The sequence below is a fragment of the Bos mutus genome, chromosome X (assembly GCF_027580195.1).
Source record: "Bos mutus isolate GX-2022 chromosome X, NWIPB_WYAK_1.1, whole genome shotgun sequence".
In the NCBI taxonomy this organism is placed as follows: Eukaryota; Metazoa; Chordata; class Mammalia; order Artiodactyla; family Bovidae; genus Bos; species Bos mutus.
The window spans coordinates 12953599-12972030 of record NC_091646.1 but is presented as its reverse complement, the minus strand read 5'-3'; positions in this window follow the sequence as shown (position 1 = coordinate 12972030).

Genomic DNA, 18432 nt, shown 5'->3' with positions numbered 1-18432 from the left:
GTTTAAAAGAAGAGAAAATACATTCAGAGTAACTCAAATGAAAATGTTTACATAATACTTAGATGATGTACTAAATAATACTAAAGTTCTTGAAAAGGGGCAAGTTTGGTAGCATTATAAAAATAAAATAATAAAAGATAAAGATGAAATATAAAAAATATTGGATGAATGGAAATAATAAACTAGGATGATATAAATGGGTCTAAATATATAAATAATTATGGATAATGGATATAATTATAGATAAATGCAAATGGAATACACTAGCCAGTTAAAAGAAAAGATTGACTAATTAGGAAATATATGCAGTTTACTAGAATACGATTAAGTACATGCTGGTTGAAAGTAAAATGAAAAAGACATATGAGGCAACTATAAATCTGAAGAAAGTTACTATAGCTGTATAACAGACATTACTTTACCAACAAAGGTCCATCTAGTCAAAGATATGGTTTTTCCTGTAGTCCTGTATGGATGTGAGAGTTGGACTACAAAGAAAGCTGAGTGCCAAAGAATTGATGCTTTGGAACTGTGGTGTTAGAGAAGACTCTTGAGAGTCTCTTGGACTGAAAAGAGATCAAACCTGTCAATCACAAAGGAAATCAGTCTTGAATTTTCATTGGAAGGACTGATGCTGAAGCTGAAGCTCCAGTACTTTGGCCACCTGATGCAAAGAACTGACTCATTGGAAAAGACCCTGATGCTGGGAAAGATTGAAGGCAGGATGAGAAGGGGCTGACAGAGGATGAGAGGGTTGGATGGCATCACCAACTCGATGGACTTGAGTTTGAGCAAGCTCCGGGAGTTGGAGATGGACAGGGAAGACTGGCATGCTGCAGTCCATGGGGTTGCAGAGAGCTGAACATGACTGAGTGACTGAACTGAACTGATAGCTTTATTAATATGAGATATAATATGTATTAACATATACACAAAGCAATATTAGGGATGCTAAAGTTCACCACATATAAAGATAAATATTTACATTCCAGAAGAACATTTAACAATATTACATATGCATACACCTATTAAAATAGTATGAACATGAAGATATATTTGTAAAACTACAAAAATAAATAGATGGAACCACCTCCGTTTTGAAGAGTTCAGTACAACTCAATTGATAGGTGATTCAGAAAAATAAAATTTAAAAGGATATAAAATATCTGAATGATACAATTAAGCTTCACCTACTAGATATTCAAGTGTTACATAATGGATATTAAGATATGTATATATGTGTATAGGTTGGTAGGTAGATAGATGGATGAATGGATGTAGATAATAGATAGATGATAGTCTTCCAACAATTGGAAACACCCATATTTTCTCAAGCAGAGCTGGAACAAAAAACACTGAACATGTACTAACTAGGCCATACCATAAAGAAAGCCTCAACAAATTTCAGAAACAGTATCATTTAAACTGTGATCTCAGATTTAACTTAAATTACATTAAGTTATTTTTCAGTCATTAAATCACTCCCAACTTTTTGTGACCCCATGGACTGCAGCATGCCAGGCTCGCCTGTCCTTCAATGTCTTTTGGAATTTGCTCACATTCATGCCCATTGAGTGAGTGATGTTATCTAACCATGTCATAGAAGTTAATAAGAAAAAAAATATACCTACCCATATTTGGACAATAAAATACCAATATAAACTAACAACTAACTTGTGGGTTTATAATTTTAAAAGGCTTTTCAAATATAAATCCCCACTGTCCGTAAGTTCAGTCTCCTGTAATCATGTGACCTTTCAAGTACAAGCCCCTTCTTTAATAAAACCAAGAATCCCCCCCAAACAACTTCTGTGAATTTCTGTTTTCTCTCTTCAATTTTATTCCCTTAGGATTTCTCAAAGTTTATTGTGGACTTGGATATTCATTTAAAATGATGTTGTTTTATTTTATCCACCACTTCTTGGTGGGTTTTGGTTTGGATTTCTGCTTAGCTTTGGTTTTTATGATATCTAGTCTGTCACGTTGCTGGAAACAGAAGTCTGTATTCTCTTTCATTCATTCACATAAATCCATCTATCTTATTTAACTCAAACTTAAAGTAGTATATATATGTATATATATAATGCTTTAACTAAGTATTGTTTAGCAGATGTAAGCTATCTAATTATAAAAGCATAGAACACTTGAAAATATGTATCATAAAGATTCTGAAAAATGAAATTTAAAGATAGATATTTAAATGAATGCCAGAGAAAACACGAGCATTTTTCTATCTATAATCATATGATGCTTGGTAATTCATATCTGATTTATTTCCTGCCTCTCTGATATTTTCTAAATGTAGTCATATATTATGTGCAGTGCCTGCCTCTGGCACAGCTAGAAACATAAACCAATTGGGATTTTTCAATGCTATGACTGTGAATCAAATTACTTTGTCATTTGGGCCAGAAAGTGAACAACAAACTCAGTGACAGTTAAGAAAACCAAAGACTTGACAGGTAACCAAACCTGTTCTCTCCCTCAGCACATGGACAGTGCATCAGAGGTCATACATGTCAATGTGCCCTGGATGTGGATGGTAAACACATGCTTAACCTTGAATCTGGCAATAGACTAGATGTCAAGGGTGATTCTGATGTTCATGGTATAATATGTCTTATTTACTTGACAAAGCACCTCTCACAGTTACCAAAACAAAGAAAATTTTCTTGTGCTAATGATAACTATCCAAAATGAACTTAAATTTTTACTCATTCTTTTTTGTTATTTGAGTTTAAATTACCTAGCTTAATGAATTGCCTCTGAAGCCAATACAATTCAGTAATTTCTTTCTATATTTCCCTGTCTCATCTAGGTTGTCTCCAGTGTCCTGTGTGTGCCCTGTATCTTTGCAGCTGTCTTTCTAATGTCTCTTCTCACATTGGCATGTTGATATACTGACAGCTGGCTGAGCTGTAACTTATAAGTATAAAATAAGAAACTGCCTCTCCTTTTTCACCTGAAAGAATCCTGTGTAGATGGATATTAAGGAAATGAAAAGTGATTTTTAAACTTCAGCAAAATACAACAGTTCTGTAGCTTTTACCCTTGGATACCAAGTATAGTAGGTGATTTAAACATATCAAATAGAAAAATATTCTGAGTTTTTCCTTTATAAAATGTGCTCTTTAGTATGCTGATTTTCAAGAAATCATCATAGAATTATCTATTATTTTCAGTTGATTGAATTTTAAAAGTAAAAACAACAGCCTCTTATATATCTCATTTAATATTCACATATGTGCAGGTGGGCAGTGCAAAAGCCCAATTTAATTTATTAAAGTTCTCTAACACAAAGATTCCATAGGTTCATTTCCCGATGACCCATTGCTTATTATTAACACTCCTGCCATACTGGCCCACGGATTTCTTTGATCAGTTACCAAAATACTAACCTTCTCCCTATATTAGCCTGTCAGTTCTCAGTGGCAGCAAACTGTCCTTCTTATCTATAATCTTCCATGGTGTCTAGTCTTTCTTACAAATATAAGGCATTCAATAAATGTTCAGTTCAATTAATCCTAAAATTTTAGTTTAGACAGTATTCATTTTTGTTTCATACTGAATAAAACAGCAACAGATTCATTTCATAGAAATCTAATTAATTCAATTTTTATCTGTTATATTCTTGTTCTTCCATTCTATTTGCCAATATGAGGCTGAAACTTTAGGCAGGTCTACAAACCAGTTCTAATGAGGTCGATGCCTGGAACTGGTCTTGGATTTAATCCACACCAGTGTCTCATACTAGCTCTGTTGTTTACATGGTAAGTGAATGGATATAAATGTTCAAGGTCAAGATGCATTAATACCCTAATGCACTTGATTTACATATGGCTGCATCAAGCCAGCCGGAGAAGGCAATGACAACCCACTCCAGTACTCTTGCCTGGAAAATCCCATGGATGGAGGAGCCTGGTGGGCTGCAGTCCATGGGGTCGCTAAGAGTCGGACACGACTGAGCGACTTCACTTTCACTTTTCACTTTCATGCATTGGAGAAGGAAATGGCAACCCACTCCAGTGTTCTTGCCTGGAGAATCCCAGGGGCAGGAGAGCCTGGTGGGCTGCCGTCTATGGAGTCACACAGAGTCGGCCACGACTGAAGTGACTTAGCAGCAGCAGCATCAAGCCAGCAGACTGGCATGGAGTCAGGACTCCTTCATGCCTCTCAGAACAATTAGAGGTTGCCAGAAGGAAATGAGACCTCCCCCAAAAACAATGGAAAGATGAGGGGTAAAGTGCTAAGGCTTATCTTCTTGAAAGACTTGATGGAATACTAATCTTGCTCCCACAATATCATTGATAACTGTGTGGCCATGTGGGAGTCAGAGGATCTGCACCACCACCTGAGAAAATGCTACTCTGTTTCTTTCTCTATGTAGCCATCTTAGATTGGTCAATTTGTCATATTTTTATATATATATATATATATATATATATATATATATATATATATATAGTTAAGGAATTTGTATCATATGTTTCTGGGTTGATATTACTGACATCCTTACAACACCTATGTCTAAGCTGTTCTACAAAATTTAAAACACAGATTATTGAAATATTAGTGCTATTTTCCATACAGAAAGCCTATAACTTAGACAAACAAATGGGGGCTGTCATTGTTTTAACCTTCACTGGCATTCAATTATTCAGGCTAATTTACAATAAACTTGGTCACTTCCAGTTTACAACTCAGTTTCTTTTGCATGGTCAATTCAGGATGTTACCACTCCCTCTTCTTCTTCCCTTAGACCTAAGAGGATGGACAGTGTTTCTTTCTGTCTTAAAATCAAAGGGAGTTGGGACATCTCGTTCACGGTAATTAACAGTCTACATTGCCTTTCTCTGAGATGTACCTCTTATGCTTCTGTTGATTTCATTGTATTTTACTCTCTATTGCTGATGGTTGAGGTGGTGTTGTGACCTCCATCCCTGGTCTCTGGTGTTTTTGGGTCAGTGTGTGAGGTAAGCTCACATACATTGGCCTAGACCCTACACTCAGCCATTGCTGCTCTGCACTCTGGCTTCTATCAGCAGCTCTCCTTGCTTCAAGTACTTTCTGTCCTGGGAAACCACTGTTACCTTCTGCTTCCATTCTGTTTCTACAGTTTATGTGAGTTCAATTTTAAATTTGCAGTGGTACTTATGGGAAAGCTAAGAAGAGATGGTTAGTGATAAATTGAATATATGAGCCTGGAACTCAGAAGAAATTTCTGGGAATGAGATGGTGTTTACAGAAGCATCAGTGTATGGGTGCTAATAATATTACCAAGGATCCAGGTATGAAGTTATGGAAAGGAGGCAAAAACCATGGGTCACAGTGATATTTAAAGGGCATATAGAGAAAGCAGAGTCTACAGAATATATGAAGACAGATATACATCTGTGTGGGCTAACTGACAAACATTATACTCAGATATTTCAAACAATGCCAGATCTAAAATCCTAGGGAAATATAACAAGACCCGATTTGCATTTCCATTCAAAAAATTCAGTTGTATAGGATGAGTTTTTACAGGTAGAAGATGATAAAAGTCTGATTTAATACAAGTTGGTGTTGAAAACACCTTGCAGGATTGGGGTTAGTTGATTACACTCTCACTGCCTAAGGTATGATATAATCCAACCAATAAAAACTGAGTGTTCTTTTTTTTTCTTTAATTTTTATTGAAGTATGGTCTATTTACAGTGTTGTTTTAGTTTCTGGTCTACAGCAAAGTAATTCAGTTATATATATATATATATATATATATATATATATATATATATATAGTCTTTTTTTCTATTATTTTCATTATAGGTTATTATAAGATACTGAGTAGAGTATGCTCTACAGTAGGTCCTTGTTGGTTATCTGTTTCATATATAGTAGTGTGTATATTTTAATCTCAAATTCTTAATTTATCCCTCCCCTCCTTCTGCTTTGGTAACCATATGTTTGTTTTCTATGCAAGTCAGTTTCTGTTTGGTAAGTAAGTTATTTTTTAGATTCCGTTAAGTGACATCATATAATATTTGTGTTTATCTGTGAAACTGATTTTTCAAAACAGTTTTCTTAATTCTACAGTAGGTCCTTGTTGGTTATCTGTTTCATATATAGTAGTGTGTATATTTTAATCTCAAACTCCTAATTTATCCCTCCCCTCCTTCTGCTTTGGTAACCATATGTTTATTTTCTATGCAAGTCAATTTCTGTTCGGTAAGTAAGTTCATTTGTATTATTTTTTAGATTCCGTTAAGTGACATCATATAATATTTGTGTTTATCTGAGAAACTGATTTTTCAAAACAGTTTTCTTAATCCCCTCCCTTAACTTGTAAGGCCATTTCTTTTAAAATTAGCAATAGACTATCTTCTGGCTCTTAAGTATTCAAAGCATGTGTCACCTCATTTACTATGTCTGCCAGCTTCTGCTTTAGGATCCCTGTAATGGTCATTTCATAATATTGGAATCATCCAGTATCTAATGTCTTTCTCACTTCACAGTGAAATAACTTGGCGAATAGACCTCATGTTATTTTCCCTCTTGGCCACATTAGTACTTTTCATCCCCCAAATCCAGTCTCATTCAGCAATAAATTCATTACACCAAGATCCCTTTGCTTCAACAACTTGTATCTAATAGTGAGTTGTCTAGCTGGGATAAATTACTCACACAGATAAATTTCTTTGGTCTGATGCTGAGCTGTTTGGGTTGGCTTGCCAGTGTTGGAACCTTTCACTCAACATGTTTCTGGGCAATTGAAAAACATGTAATAATGAGCCCAGTAGAGACTAAAGACAGCAGAAGTTGGAGCCTTGAGTTGGAAGTTGAGATTGATCCCTTTTTAAACCCACCCCAAAATCTGTCTCCCAATTAACCTTTTTACATTATTTTCACAGTTCCTCCAAGTAATGTTATCTTTCTGTCTCTTCTACTGTTACTGACCTGACCCTGACAATATAGACCTTTCTCATTTATCTATTTGTGGTAATTTTGAACATCTTTGTATCTTTTGTCTATTCTCTCTGAAAACTGTGTTAAATTGTGGATATATTTATTTGCTTTTGTGAATTACTACTACTCCTGTAACTATTATAATTGCCACCACTGCAGGAGTAATCACATCTCTTACCTCAACAAGAGCATCGTTTCTTATCCATTAATTTGATACTCTGATCATGATAAGTCCTTAAACATATATTTGTGCTTCTGAAATATGTAACATCCTTTTCTCCATCAGTATTTTAATTCATGTAAATGATATTGTGTATAGATTGCATTATCTTCTCTTGTTTTCACATTCCATTATCTTCTTTAATTCCTTCACTAAGCCATACAATTTTAACATGTGTCCCTGTTGCTGTTTACCTAATTCATTGCTTTTAACTTCTACATAGCATTACATAGTATGCATCCATCGTATTTTACTGTTCATTTTACAAGAATTATGAATTAACATGCTTCTGTTCCTTTTGACAACAAACCTGTTGAAAGAGATGTTTATCTTGTTATCTTCTTTTCTTCAGCTCTCATTCTCTCTTGAACACAGAGCAATCAAGGTTCTTGACCCAAAAATGCATGGAAAACACATTTGGCAGGGTCTCCAATGCACTTAGTTGCTACTTCCAGTTATCATTTTTTAGTTGTCATTTTAATTTGATCTTTTGGCTGTATGATCCAGCCTACCTCTTCAACTTCATACACCACCACTTTCACCTGTGGAGAATTCAGCTTCATCTACTACATTGTTATTCCTCAGACCCATTAAGCTAAATTCAATATCATATTTGCTTTTTCTGTTTATTGTACCAGGTTATTTTCTATACAGATAGATATATGCATCATTTATTTCCTCCATTAATTAGCACCTACTCAGGTCAGTCTTGTTGCTGTTATTCTCTCTTCCCTTATCCTACTTTATATTAACTCAGAACATTTTAGTATTATATGAAATCACATTAAATCATTACTTATTTATTTTGCTTATTCTCTCTTTTCTCACTAGAATGTAAGCTCCCTGAGGGCAGAGATATTTTATATTTATTTCACTGCTATATTTGTCACTGGCTAGTACCATATTTGATTCACAATAGATTTTGGGTAAATTTTAGTTGAATTAATACCTGAATAATGTCACATGAAATACTTATATTTCTATAAAAGACATATTGTTGCTTAGTCTTTTGCATGATATTTTAAAATTGTTAATAGAAAAGAGCCAAACTAGGTGATCAAATTATGATTGGCTGTTACCATGGCCAATTTACCCAAGCAGGTGCCATGTCATAGGTCCTTTCAAAGTAAGCAATGAAACTGAAATTATAGGAACCAAGAAGTATGAACAAGGTAATTAATTGTCTTCTGCCTCTTTATCTTCTACCTTAAATAATATTAAACAGTATGCAGATATTTATCCATACTCATTTATCTAATTAGACACGAAATTCTAATTATCTAATCTAATATAGACACAAAATTCTAATTATCTAATCTAATATAGACACGAAATTCTTGGTGTTTCATTATTATCTAATTGTGTCCTTTAACAGTATTTTTCCTCTATAAAGAAATAGAAAGAATCAGTTCATTATGAATTATTAGAGGACAAGATGACCAAATTGAACTCTATTCTAGAAGACCCTACTAAACCATATCTGGTAAACACAAACTAATAATTTTGTCACTTGGTATTGCCATTTGCACTCCAAAATTAAGCTGTTTTATTGTTTCAGCCCTTGTTATACTAAATGCCATTTGTTCATGAAACAGATGAGCCCTTACTAACTAAGAAAACTCCTCCAGTTCATTAAAGAAATAGCAAACAATCAAATGAGCTGTCAGTTCTTAGGGTCATTCAATGTACAAAGCTTGATCACATTACTCATTTGTTCCATCTTCCTCTGAAACATTGACTTATCCTCATGATTTACCATGTATTACTTTTAAGTTCTATTAATTGCAAAACCCACAGCATACCAAAAGGCTTAAGTATGTGTACTATTATTTGGGAGGTGAACATTTCATAAGTTTTTTCAAACCCTAAAAAGGTGATTTCTATAAGCATTATCATGATACTTGGAAGAGACCTAAGGGATCTTTAAGTTTGATATTTTTTACTCAATTGTTCAATACTTATTGAGCTCCTTTTCTTTGCTAGAATTTACAGTAAATGCTCATGATACAGATATTAATAGGGCTATCCTTGTTCTTAAGCCTTCAAAGTCTATTTGGGAATATATATATATACATATATATATATATATATATATGTATATATATGTATGTATAATGCTCTGCCATTCCTAAAATTATCTTCAAGTGCATTGTCAAAGCAAGGTTACTATGTCCATTTTCTAGTTCACACACACACACACACACACACACATATATATATATATATATATATACATTCTGTGCCATTGAAATGCATAAGACATTTGTAAGTGCAGAGAGAAAGAAACATCTTGCTGTAATAATGCATAGGGTGGTTAGATAAGGTTTATGTGGAAGAGATAATGTTGCTGCTGCTAAGTCACTTCAGTCGTGTCCGACTCTGTGCGACCCCATAGATGGCAGCCCACCAGGCTCCCCTGTCCCTGGGATTCTCCAGGCAAGAACACTGGAGTGGGTTGCCATTTCCTTCTCCAATGCATAAGAGTGAAAAGTGAAAGTGAGTCGCTCAGTCATGTCCGACTCTGTGTGATCCCGTGGACTGCCGCCTACCAGGCTCCTCTGTCCATGGGATTTTCCAGGCAAGAGTACTGGAGTGGGGTGTCATTGCCTTCTCCGGATAATGTTGCTGATATATAGGAAAGCTTTATATTCTGCATGTGTCTCTTGTTGCCACCTTGAATGCCATTTGATTGATCTTTTCTGATAGCTCTAATCATTTGTTAGTTTATTCTCATTGATCTTATGTGTAGATGGGACTGCATTGCCTGTAATAATGATAATGCTATATCTTCTTTATATGTTTATCACTCATTTTTTTAAATTTTATTGTATTGGTTAAGATATTCAGAACTATAATATGTTCTGTATTCTATCCCATTCAACAATAAATAGAAATTGTGTTAGTTAAATTCCAACTGGGATATAGAAAGTCAAAAAATTGTCCTCACTATATCAATGATGAAAAGTTAGATAATACACAGTCATAAATTATAAATATGCACCAGAGAGCTGGAAATGTCTCAATAACTAAATATGAAGATTTCAAGTCATAAAATGAATGAACATAACAAAACAGAAACTGACTCACAGATATGGAAAACCAACTACTGGATACTATGGGGGAAAGGGAAGTGGGGAGAGGCAAGATAGGTTTATACGATTAAGGGATATAAACTACTGTGTATAAAATAGATAAGAAACAAGGAGATATTGTACAGGATAGGGAAATATATCCATTATTTTGAAGTAACTTTATATGGAATATAATCTATAAAATATTGATAAATATGCTGTATACCTGAAACTAACAAAATAGTGTAAATCAACTATACTTCAGTTAAAAAAATGAAGAACGACCCAAATATCAGTTAGTTGAGGAATGGATAAACAGAATATAGCATATTCAAGTTAAAAATTGCAACTTCAAAATAGATAAGAATTAAATGTTCTGTGTGACACATGGATGAATCTCAAAAACATCATGCTGAATGAAGCCATCTAAACAGTACATACTATGTTTTTCCACTTACATAAAATCTATAAGAGATGAATCTAGTTTATATTGATAGAAATTAGACAGTGATTGCCTATGGGGGTTGATGGGAAGATAAGACAAGGGAACTTCCTGGGGTGAAAGAAATATCCTATATTAAGGGGTGGGAATTATATTATTATATAGGCTTATAAATTTTAAAAACAATTGACAATTTAAAATCTATACATTTTATTGTATGTATTTTATACTTCAGTCATAAAATATACATTCTTAAGAGTTGGGCAATGTAATAAAGAAATGCCAATATACAGTGAGTTGTATAAAATCAAAGTTTATTTTTGTTTTCAAAGTTTATCTTTTATCTCATGTAACAGTTCAATCATGTCTGAGCTGGAAGAGCTACTCTGCTCAAAGTAGTCAGTCAGAGAACAGCAATCATATATTCCTTTTGCTCTGCCATTCCATAAAGTTGTCTTTAACTGCATGGTCAAAGCAGGGTTGCAGCTATGTCCATATTCTAGGTCATGGGTAGAAAAAAAATCAAGGAGGTTCTATTTCTTTGCTTTGAGATTACCTGGAATTCAAGCATATGACTTGCATTTACAATCCAAAAGCTCAAGCTTAGTTACATGGCTACTCATAGCTGAACACTCATCATCTGAGAGTTAAGGCAAGAGAGCTGGAAGACCATTAAAAAAAAACAAAAGAAGGTGATAGACACCTAAGAGAGTGGGCAAGTAAAACTGACCAGGGAAAACTGTGGCTTCAGATGGCATTTAAGATCCACTTGAGTTTTAGAAATTAGATATTAGGATTAGGAATTTCAAGGGAGACAGGTGACAAAGTTTTTGTTTCTTACTATGCTCAGCTCTACCACCGCTGCTGCTGCTGCTAAGTCGCTTCAGTCGTGTCCAACTCTGTGCAACCCCATAGATGGCAGCCCACCAGGCCCCGCCATCCCTGGGATTCTCCAGGCAAGAACACTGGAGTGGGTTGCCATTTCCTCCTCCAATGCGTGAAAGTGAAAAATGAAAGTGAAGTCGCTCAGTTGTGTCCGACTCTTAGCGACCCCATGGACTGCAGCCTACCAGGCTCCTCTATCCATGGGAGTCTGAGAATTGTATTCAACCAGAGGTGACTGTACTATTAATAATAGTATAAAATGTGAGAGAAGATCAAGGGAATTTTGAATACACGCATGCAAATGACTAATGATTGACCACTTTACAGACAGACCGAATCATAGAAGGCCAAGAATTCACCCAGTGTCATGAGCCTAGAAATGTGTGGAGCCAGGGATTGAACCCAGGCCAACCTGATGACAATCTCTGTCCTAATTACACTGTAGCATAGTGTGTTGCTGCTTTAAACCAGAGCAGAACACAATTGGATGGATCAAATAACATATATCAGAGAAGATGTACAAGTTTACACAATAGTAATAGTATTTGATTTCACAAATTAAGGAGGAAAATTACATTTAAATAGAAAAATAGGTAAGTGATATAAAACAAATAAAATAAACTCCCTAATGCATCTCTGAAGATAAGGCAAATTTATTTCAAAGCAATTATCCTTCAATAAAAATAAATTAATTTTAAAAAGATGTTTTGTTATCATCTAGTGATTAGAGGAGTCCAATCACTTGATTTTGTAAATGAAGAGACTGAGATCTAGAAAATATGAGGGAAAGCCTTAACTACAACAGAGGTCTGGTATCTAGGCTATCATTTTTTCAATTACACCATGCAATTTTAGAGGGCTTAGATATAGTCCTGCCTAATGCCAAGAAGATTGGACTGATGACCACCTGACATTGCCTTCATTCTTTTAAGATACATCCTCTGATTCTGTAGCACCTACCACAAAATTATAGACACGGATATCGTGTAACAGCATTATCTTAAGCCTCTTTCTTTTATGCTTTATGGGGATATAATTGACAAATATTGTATATGTTAATGAGTATAATGAAGTAACCTGATATTCAAATGTATTATGAAATGTTTACCACAATCAAGCTATACTGGCCTCTTCATGACTCTTTCGATCCTTTATCCTTAAGGCTCACAGAAGCTAAGAATTCAATATATTAATTTTTCTGTTTTGAATAAAACTGAGAAAAACTAAGTAAAGGATGATGATTTTAGCTAAGACTTTAATAGAAAAGGCAGCCTTTTTCCTACAATCTCAAAAGTCATTTTCAGCTGAAGAAATGTGAAGATGAGATTAAGAACTGTAACTGGTAGGCAGGGCTTATTGAATTTTTTCTTACACTGCTGAATAATTTCACATTACTTAGGCTGTGTCATTATGTATTTCTATCACAACAGGGGGAGGGAAACATTAAACTAATGAATGCTATACCTCGTTTGTCAAGATCTGAGTCACTGGCATGAAACATCTTTCATTGTAAATGCAATTTGGGAGATTCAACCATAAGTCTCCTGTTTGAAAATACCCGAGTGGTTAGTGCTGAGCCATTTCACTAATACATTGAACATTAAAAATAATTTGACGTATAAGAAAGCTATTTGAGACTAGATGATTAAAAAGGAAGACTAAATGAGAGACTGCATGTTTTATTTGTACAAGCCACAGTTTATCCTTTTGTGAAGAATGGTAGGGCTTTTCTGAAAATGGGTGCTTTTAGAATGTCATATTGTTTAAAATGTTATGAAGAAATCAATCTCCACTTGCTGGACACTTCTTTCAAGATGCTTCTCTTACAGGCATCAAGTGGATGTCCTTCGTTGCAAATGCCTCAGGTCATGAAGGGATCAATAGATGCAGAGACAAAGAGGGACTTCCGTGGTGGCTTGGTGGTTAAGAATCCCCCTGCCACTGCAGGGGATACAGGTTCAATCCTTGATCCGGGAAGATCCCATATGCCACAGAGCATCTAAACCCATGTGCCACAACTACTGGGTCCATGCTCTAGGGCCCACGAGCCACAACTAAGCTGTGTGGTGCAACTACTGAAGCCCAAGTACTTAGAGCCTGTGCTCCACAACTGAAGCCCAAGTACTTAGAGCCTGTGCTCCACAACAAAAGAAAATACCACAATGAGAGCCCTCTGCTTGCTGCAACTAGAGAAAGCCTGTGTGAAGCAATGAAGACCCAGCATCACCACCACAACAAAAGACAGTGAGTACACTAGCTAATCCACATTTGGAGTGTCAAACTACTGAGGCTAGGGAAAAAAATAGGATGGAGAAGGTTAAAAAAAAAAAAACAAAAAACACTGAAAGAAAGAAGAAGCAAGGGACAGACTTCCCCTTTTCCACTTCTGTTTGTGAAATTAGGAGCTTCAACCTCCATCAAGAGGAGAGAAGAGAAATGAACCGTAGGAAGGTGCAGAGGTTTTATAGGTTTTATGAGATGGTCATTTCTGTCAAATATTGTATATGGACTTATGAAGACTAGAATGCATGCCTGAGTGCTGAAACATCATGTACAGACCTTGGAGAAAATGGAGTTGAAACTTGTCTGGACACCTGTTCACAATGGTTGAGTGGCCTGGCTACAATGTCTTGTTCTTGAAGTATAAGTGGAACACAATGCAGGGGAGTACAAGAGTCTTTTATAATAAATATAATCCTGCCACACCTTGAGGTGATCTTGAATGATTCCTACTTCTTGGTATTTATGCCTGTGTGTAATCCCCTCCCCTTCAGAGTGGACTGAACTTGTGACTTGCTTCTAACCAACAGATTATATAAAAAGTGATGGATATCACACCCATGATTAGGTTATATTATATGACAAACTATGGTATTGTTTGTCACAACTATGTGACAATTATGATTATGTTATATAAGATTCTGGTTTTTTGTCTCCTAGTTCTAGAGGCTGGAAGTCCAAAATCAAGGTGGTTACAGGGTTGGTTCCTTCTGAGGGCCATGAGGGCAGGATCTGTTCGAGTCTTCTCTCCTGGACTTGTAGATGTCATCTTTTACCTGGGTCTCTTCATATCATCTTCCCCTATGTGTGTCTCTGTGTCCAAATTTCCCCTTTGCATATGGATACCAATCGTACTGGATTAGGGCCCCACACTAATGACCTCATTTTATCACCTCCATAAAGATTCTACATGCAAATAAGTCTCACATTGTAAGCTACCTGGGGTTAGGACTCCAAAATATATTTTTTTTGACACAATTCAACCTATAATATACAGTAACAGATTCTTCTGTGACTTGCTGGATTCACTGTCAATGTACTTTTATTCAGCTGCTGTTACTTGGTGCAAAAGTTTAATCTGTGATGGGAAATAAAATGAATGTAAGCCATATCAACTTCCCCATCATACTGACATTACTACTAATTCTCAGAACAGAAATCTGCCCACTCACAGAACAGTCTAAAAAGCATCTAAACCCCCCTTCACTTTCAGGTAGTGAATTTATACATGTATGTATGCATGTGTGCTTGTGCACTCAGTCACTCAGGCATGTCTGATTCTTTGTGACCCCATGCACTGTAGCTCACCAGGCTCCTCTAACCATGGGATTCTCCAGGTAAGAATACTGGTGTGAGTTGCCATTTCCCCCTCCAGGGTATCTTCCTGACACAGGGGTTGAATCTGCATCTCCTGTGTCTCCTGCATTGCAGGCAGACTCTCTACTACTGTGCCACCTAGGAAGCCCCATGTATATATGTACATATATATGTGTGTGTATATATATATGTGTATATATATGTGTATATATATATGTGTATATATATATGCATATAGCTATATAAAAGCATATATTTCTGCTTTATTGACTATCCAAAAGCCTTTGACTGTGTGGATCACAATAAACTGTGGAAAATTATGAAAGAGACAGGAATACCAGACCACCTGACCTGCTTCTTGAGAAACTTCTATGCATGTCAGGAAGCGACGGTTAGAACTGGACATGGAACAACAGACTGGTTCCAAATAGGAAAAGGAGTACATCAAGGCTGTATATTGTCACCCTGCTTATTTAACTTATATGCAGATTACATCATGAGAAATGCTGGGCTGGAGGAAGCACAAGCTGGAATCAAGATAGCGGGGAGAAATATCAATAACCTCAGATATGCACCACCCTTATGAAAGAAAGTGAAGAAGAACTAAAGAGCCTCTTGATGAAAGTGAAAGAGGAGAGTGAAAATGTTGGCTTAAGCTCAACATTCAGAAAACGAAGATCATGGCATCCAGTCCCATCACTTCATGAGAAATAGATGGGGAAACAGTGGAAACACTGGATGACTTTATTTTTCTGGGCTCCAAAATCACTGCAGATGGTGATTGCAGCCAGGAAATTAAAAGACGCTTACTCCTTGGAAGGAAAGTTATGACCAACCTAGATAGCATATTAAAAAGCAGAGATATTACTTTGTCAACAAAGGTCCGTCTAGTCAAGGCTACGGTTTTTCCAGTGGTCATGTATGAATGTGAGAGTTGGAATGTGAAGAAGGCTGAGTGCCGAAGAATTGATGCTTTTGAACTGTGGTGTTGGAGAAGACTCTTGAGAGTCCCTTGGACTGCAAGGAGATCCAACCAGTCCATTCTGAAGGAGATCAGCCCTGGGATTTCTTTGGAAGGAATGATGCTAAAGCTGAAACTCCAGTACTTTGGCCACCTCATGAAGAGTTGACTCATTGGAAAAGACTCTGATGCTGGGAGGGATTGGGGGCAGGAGGAGAAGGGGACAACAGAGGATGAGATGGTTGGATGGCATCACTGACTCAATGGACGTGAGTCTGAGTGAACTCCGGGAGATGGTGATGGACAGGGAGGCCTGGCATGTTGCGATTCATGGGGTCGCAAAGAGTCAGACACGACTGGGTGACTGATCTGATCTGATCTGATAGATAACTTCCTCTCTTTCTAATCAATAAATACATTATTGTTGTTTATTATCTAAGAATGCAGGACTAGTTAGAAGTGTTGAATCTGTAGCCAACCTCCTGGTTTCAGTCTTAGCTGTGGAACTTATGGTATAGTCTTAAGTAAGTTATTTCATGTCTCTGTATCTCAATGGTGCCATGGTAGTTATACCTGGCATGTATCTTCATACTAATTATGCCTTGAAGAATCATTACTAAATTAACTAAAGAACTAAATTAAACAAAATTGGTGGAAAGTAAGATTACTTATGCGATTTTTATGTCTGTTTCTGGAACAAAGCACTTCATTTCTTTTAAACTCACCTGTATATTAAACACATTTTCATTAAACCCTATCCAGGATTTCTGTGTTTGCAGGAAAATGCGGCATATCAGCATCAGCTTTCCAGATTTGGGGAAGGAATCTAGGACAGTTTGCAAATTGTAGTCTAAGTTTGATTATATCAAGTCACAAGGGATGCTTCTTAAAAAGACTGACTACAGTGCACCCTAGAGCAGACTGACTAGAATAAAACTTAGGAACATGGTGCCTAGAAATCTGCATTTAAAACTAAAGCATGATACTTGTGGACATTAAAATCTAATAGTCAACTTTTTTATTGGAATTTATATGTTTTTATTTTTATTTGTTAAAGTATAGTTGAATTACAATGTTGTATTATTTACCTCTGTAGTGCAAAGTGACTCAGTTATATATAAATATATATATATACATACATATATATATATGTATATATATATATACACACACATATATATATACATATATATTCATTTTTATATACTTTTCCATTTTTATATCTTTTCCTGGGATAGTTTATCCCAGGATATTAAACATAGTTCCCCGTGCTATAGTATTGGAATTTATTGTTTATCTGTTCTCTATGTAGCAGTTTGCATCTGCTTTTTGAACTGTGGTATTGGAGAAAACTCTTGAGAGTCCCTTGGACTGCAAGGAGATCCAACCAGTCCATTCTGAAGGAGATCAGCCCTGGGATTTCTTTGGAAGGAATGATGCTAAAGCTGAAACTCCAGTACTTTGGCCACCTCATGCAAAGAGTTGACTCATTGGAAAAGACTCTGATGCTGGGAGGGATTGGGGGCAGGAGGAGAAGGGGACGACAGAGGATGAGATGGTTGGATAGCATCACTGACTCGATGGATATGAGTCTGAGTGAACTCCGGGAGTTGGTGATGACCAGGGAGGCCTGGCATGCTGTGATTCATGGGGTCGCAAAGAGTTGGACACGAATGAGTGACTGATCTGATCTGATCTGAACCCCAGTCTCCCAATACACCTTTTTAATAGTCACCTAGATCACCACCTTAATGCTCCATAACAGAAAAGACAACCAAAACCTAAAGAGAAGAATACCAATAATATAGATTCCCTTACTTGATTCTTCATATAAATAAATTCTCAGTCTCACAAAGGTAAGGGGAAATCCTGCAAATGCTAGAATAGTTGTGCTTTCCCCCTAAATTTCAGAGGATTGTTGACTATCTGATTGTTTGCCTTAATAATTGGTTCCTAAGTGTTGGAGTGCTTGTTGTGTGCACTTGCTAGCAGAGCAAATTGAAGCAGCACAGAGAGAAATTGGACTATAAATCTGGTCTGGTTTAAGTGAAGGAAAAAATTGAATTTTTCACTTTCAGCTTACTGAAGGCTGTAGTGACACTATATTCCATCTGTTTGAAAAACCTTCTTACACCAATTAAATGTCGCATATTTTAATTTTGCTTCTAATAAGTTTAGAACTGTGTAATTCAAAAAAATTTTTTTTCAGGAGACATTCTATACCACATTACAGTTTAGTACCTAACACAGTGAGTTCAGTGGTTGTCAAGGGACTATTCAATTCATGTTTGAACCATCAAAGCTATACCTT